The sequence below is a fragment of the Nematolebias whitei genome, chromosome 6 (genome assembly GCF_014905685.2).
Source record: "Nematolebias whitei isolate Nwh7 chromosome 6, NemWhi1, whole genome shotgun sequence".
In the NCBI taxonomy this organism is placed as follows: Eukaryota; Metazoa; Chordata; class Actinopteri; order Cyprinodontiformes; family Rivulidae; genus Nematolebias; species Nematolebias whitei.
Genome location: NC_056503.1, coordinates 48,917,383 through 48,923,206, shown reverse-complemented (window position 1 = coordinate 48,923,206; position 5,824 = coordinate 48,917,383). Strand labels below are relative to the sequence as shown.

The 5,824-nt window shown below is 41.8% G+C and overlaps 1 long non-coding RNA gene across 1 annotated transcript in view; it reads left to right on the top strand.

Moving 5' to 3' along the window:
• The first annotated feature begins 4,992 nt into the window (after window positions 1–4,992).
• LOC119411436 overlaps window positions 4,993–5,824 on the top strand; it is a 1,786-nt gene continuing 954 nt past the window's right edge. Inside the window, exon 1 of the long non-coding RNA XR_005186887.1 lies at window positions 4,993–5,056. This is a non-coding gene — a long non-coding RNA (uncharacterized LOC119411436). The remainder of the gene's footprint in view (window positions 5,057–5,824) is intronic.

Below are 5,824 nucleotides of genomic sequence, written 5' to 3'. Positions count from 1 at the left end.
TTGGATCTTAGTGAATCATGGAGACGTCCAGGAGTCCCTGAAGAGTTTGTTTGATTCAGGAGTCCGAGTCTTACTGTACAAACCGGATTCCAAAAATGTTGGGACACTAAACAAATTGTGAATAAAAACTGAATGCAATGATGTGGAGATGGCAAATGACAACATTTTATTTGTAATATAACATAGATGACAGATCAAAAGTTTAATCTGAGTAAATGTAACATTTTAAAGGAAAAATATGTTGATTCAAAATTTCACAGTGTCAACAAATCCCAAAAAAGTTGGGACAAGTAGCAATAAGTGGCTGGAAAAAGGAAATTGAGCACATAACAAGGAATTATTGAGGAGCACACAAAAGCAACTAAAAGTCAAAATAAGAAACAGCAAGGAGGTGTACAAGAAGAAGCTGGAGAGCAAGCTCCAACAGAACAATATCAGAGAGGTGTGGTCAGGGATGAAACAGATCACAGGCTTCAAGCAGAAGGAGGATCAGAAGGATGGAAGCCTGGACAGAGCCAATGAACTGAACACGTTCTTGAATAGGTTCAGTTCAGGAACAAGCTCAGCAGCCTCCTCTCTTGCTCACAGCCAAACATACATACCACCCTTCATTGACCCAAGGCTGTCCTGTCACACCTCAAATACTGTATCTACCGCCTCAGTCATGGACCCTTCTTCTATTTATTGGTCTTCAACCAAATCAGAAGATGCTGATACCTCCTTTGCCTTCCCCCTCTGCGTCTCCAGAAGTCAGGTGAGGAAGCAGCTGGAGAGACTGAACCAGAATAAGGCTGCAGGTCCAGAAGGTGCCAGCCCCAGTGTCCTGAAGGTCTGTGCAGAGCAGCTCTGTGGGGTTCTGCAGCACCTCTTCAACCTTAGCCTGACCCAGGAGAAGGTTCCAGTGTTGTGGAAAACATCCTGTCTTGTTCTAGTACCAAAGAAAACTCACCCATCATTCATCAATGACTATAGACCTGTTGCCCTGACATCCCACATCATGAAGGTCCTAGATAGACTTGTCCTGACCCACCTGACTGGACAAGCAAGCACATATCAGGACCCACTGCAGTTTGCTTATCAGCATGGACTTGGAGTTGAAGATGCCATCATACACCTGCTTCAGCAAACTCACTGTCATCTAGAAAAGGCAGACAGCACTGTGAGAGTCATTTTCTTTGATTTCTCCAGTGCATTTAACACAATCCAGCCTGATTTGCTTTGTCAGAAACTCCAGAAGACTCAGGTGGAGGCCTCAACAATCACCTGGATCAAAGACTACCTGACGGACAGACCACAGTTTGTGAGACTGAAGGGTTGTGTGTCTAACCAGGTGGTCAGTAGCTCAGGAGCACCACAGGGGCCTGTACTCTCACCATTCCTTTTCACTCTGTACACCTCAGATTTCCAGTACAAAACAGACTCCTGTTATCTGCAGAAATATTCTGATGACTCTGCAGTGGTCGGGTGTATCAGCGATGGACAAGAAGCTGAGTACAGGGAACTGGTGGACCTCTTTGTGGCATGGTGTGGAAACAATCATCTCATCTTGAATGTGAACAAAACAAAGGAGGTGATTGTTAGATTTCAGGAGAATCAGGAACAGATCCAACTCTATTTCCATCATGGGAGAAGAAGTGGAGGTGTTGGAGAAGTATAAATGTTTATAAATAAATAAATAAAAAGTATAAATGCAGACTCTCTCACTGGTACATTTTCATCTTTAAATCACTTCTTGGTCTGCTGCCTTCATACATGTCCTCCTACATGTCTCTGCGTGAGTGCAGCTACAGCGTGCGCTCTCAGGACATTATTACCTGCAGTGTTCCCTCAATGAAGACTGAACTAGGCAAAAGGGCCTTCTCCTATTCTGTTCCTGTTTCCTGGAATATCTTACAAAAAGATTTGAAGCTCTCGACCTTTGACCTCTCTAAGTGGCTTTAAGAACCTGTTGGGACTCTTGGCAGGGTCCAATGCAGACATGTTCCTGTTTTTAGTTTTCTACATTCACCTTAGAATCTAGCTGTTTTTTTGTTACCCTTTTCTTTTAGCCATCCTATTTGTAAAAAAACAAAACAAAAAAAACTGCAGTATGACTTTTTATAACTGTTTATTGTTGTTGCTGTTGTCCATTGTTGTCATCTTTCTTTGTTGAAATCAGGTCTCTCTTGTAAATGAGTCCTCAAGCTCAATGGGATTACCCATCTAAATAAAGGTTGAAAAAAAATACCTTGGAGTTCACATGGACAATAGACTGGACTGGAAATGCAACAGTGAAGCGTCTACAAGAAGGGACAGAGCAGACTGTGCTTCTTGAGGAAGCTGAAGTCCTTCAACCTTTGCAGCAAGATGCTGCATATCTTCTATAAGTCTGTTGTAGAGAGAACTATCTCTTCTGCCATCATCTGCTGGGGGAGCAGCACCAGAACAAGTGACTTAAAGATCAACAAGCTCATAAAGAAGACTGGCTCAGTTCTGGGGACTCATCTAGAACCTTTGGAGATGATTGTACAAAGAAGGATTCTTCATAAAATAAAGAACATTATAGACGACGCTCAGCGTCCTCTTCATCAGACTGTCATGCAACAACAAAGTGTCTTCAGTTAGAGGCTTCTTCAAATCCGTTGTAGGACAGACGCTACAAGAAATCCTTCCTGCCCACAGCCATCAGCATCTATAACAACTCATTAATGAAACCAGGATGATGAGTTACCCAACATATAATTTCCCTCTGGGATTAATAAAGTATTTTTGAATTGAATTGAATTGAATAATGAACAGCTGGAAGACCAATTAACACTAATTAGGTCAACTGACAACATGATTGGGTATAAAAAGAGCTTCTCAGAGTGTCAGTGTCTCTCAGAAGCCAAGATGGTAAGAGGATCACCAATTCCACCATTGTTGCGCAGAAAGATAGTGCAACAATACCAGAATGGTGTTACCCAGCGTAAAATAGCAAAGACTTTTAAGTTATCATCATCAACCGTGCATAACATCATCAAAAGATTCAGAGAATCTGGAACGATCACTGTGCGTAAGGGTCAAGGCCGTAAAACTCTACTGGATGCTCGTGATCTCTGGGCCCTTAAACGTCACGGCACCTCAAACAGGAATGCCACTGTCAAGGAAATAACAGAATGGGCTCAGGAATACTTCCAGAAAGCATTGTCAGTGAACACAATCCACCGTGCCATCCGCTGTTGCCAGCTGAAACTCTACAGTGCAAAGAGGAAGCTATTTCTAAGCAAGCTCCACAAGCTCAGACGTTTGCACTGGGCCAGGGGTCATTTAAAATGGAGTGTGGCAAAATGGAAGACTGTTCTGTGGTCAGATGAGTCACGATTTGAAGTTCTTTATGGAACACTGGGACGCCATGTCATCCGGACCAGAGAGGACAAGGATAGCCCAAGTTGTTATCAACGCTCCGTTCAGAAGCCTGCATCACTGATGGTATGGGGTTGCATGAGCGCTTGTGGCATGGGCAGCTTGCATGTCTGGAAAGGCACCATTAATGCAGAGAACTATGTTCAGGTTCTAGAACAACATATGCTCCCATCTAGACGTCATCTCTTTCAGGGAAGACCCTGCATTTTTCAACACGATAATGCCAGACCACATTCTGCAGCAATCACAACATCATGGCTACGTAGGAGAAGGATCCGGGTACTGAAATGGCCAGCCTGCAGTCCAGATCTTTCACCTATAGAGAACATTTGGTGCATCATAAAGAGGAAGGTGCGACAAAGAAGGCCCAAGACGATTGAACAGTTAGAGGCCTGTATTAGACATGAATGGGAGAGCATTCCTATTTCTAAACTGGAGAAACTGGTCTCCTCTGTCCCCAGACGTCTGTTGAGTGTTGTAAGAAGAAGGGGGGATGCCACACAGTGGTAAAAATGGACTTGTCCCAACTTTTTTGGGATTTGTTGACGCCATGAAATTTGGAAACAACAGATTTTTCCCTTAAAATGAAACATTCTCTCAGTTTAAACTTTTGATCTGTGATTTGTGTTCTATTCTGAATAAAATATTAGATGTTGGCACCTCCACATCATTGCATTCAGTTTTTATTCACAATTTGTTTAGTGTCCCAACATTTTTGGAATCCGGTTTGTACAGTAAGACTCGGACTCCTGAATCAAACAAACTCTTCAGGGACTCCTGGACGTCTCCATGATTCACTAAGATCCAACATCTTCAGACAACTTCCTCCTGAATGGTCCTCATGACAAAGAATTCTGGGATTAAAGTCAGAATTCCATTTTTTTTATATAATAACTTTATTTTTTGCACAGTGGCCCTAATCCTCTTTCATATCAAACAAACAAGCACTTTATAATAAAAATATAAAATATATTAAAAACTTTTCAGTTTGCAGAAAAGCCAAACTGGTCCGGTGTTTGTTTGTTGCTCAGACGTTTAAATCAGACTTTAAATGTTGTTATTGATTTATTTGTTGTTGTGGTCAGGAGAACTCTTCATCTGAAGGTTGTCACAGCTTCTCGGCGAGCTGCATGACGCAGTTCCTCATCCTCCTCCGGAGAACGTTCCTCAGCATCCTCAGAGACTCGGTGAGAAGACTCGTGTCCTGACCTCAGTGAATTTTGGAAGAAAAAGAAAAAGTGTCCTGGATTTCCTGACAGATGTTCAGGAACATCTGAGAAATGATGTATTTCTTTAGTAAACATCTTCTATTTGTTGTTGTTTTCAGGTCAGGATCAGTAAAAAGTTCATCACATTATATATTTTATTTAAAACACATCCTTTAAACGATTTAAAACTTCAGCTCATTCCTCATTACAGCTGTTCTACCAGAACCAAACTGGGCTCAGATCTAAATACTTCTGATCCACGTGTGAGTAAAACATGCTGTGATTGGCCGAGCAGGTGCTGACTCACCTGAGGATCTCGTCCCACATCGGGATCGGCGTTCTGATCGGTCTGCTGTACCTGGGCATCGGGAACGAGGCCAAGAAGGTTCTGAGTAACTCCGGGTTCCTCTTCTTCTCCATGTTGTTCCTCATGTTCGCCGCTCTGATGCCCACGGTGCTCACATGTGAGTCCACACACGGAACACGGACCCTCTGGGTCGGCTCGGCCCGGTTCTTCTCGCAGTTTCAGAAACTTTCTTGAAAAAGTTTTTAACTTCGGTAAATCTTTAAAGCTTCAAATTTTCATCTTTTCAAGTTCAAGGTTCTTTATTGTCGTTCTCATCACATGTGGTCCATGAGGTGGAAGGAAATGGTGTACGCAAGGTCCCGGTTACACCCAAAAACAACAAATATATAAAGTATAAACAGAAACAGTAACAAGGATCTAAGATATACGCTAAACACTAATAATGTAAAATAATACGGTGCATTAAACAGCAGCCTGAACATGAGTCTGTGGTGAGCAGATGTGAATCCAGCAGCATGAGGTGGTCAGCTGATTTTCTTGCTGATTGGGGATGAGTCCATACCACATTTATTCAAACTGAGTACAAGTACAAATACATTTGAGTACTTACTTTGAGTGTTGATACAAATACTCATAAATGCTATTATACGTCTTACAAATAATAGAACCTCTGATTTTATATTTAATCTGTTCCAAGTGATTTATCATCACAAATTTGTGTTTAGAGCATTTTTCATAAAAAATAAATAAATAATTTGTTACAGTGCTTAACCTTAGCTTTAGCAGCTCATGATGCAGCTGTTAAGCAGCTTAAGCAGCTTATTAAACAGCTTGATAAGCAGCTTGTAAAGCAACATGTTACGTAGCACATTAAATAGCATTTTAAACAGATTAAGTAGCACATTAAGCAGCTTGTTAAGTAGCA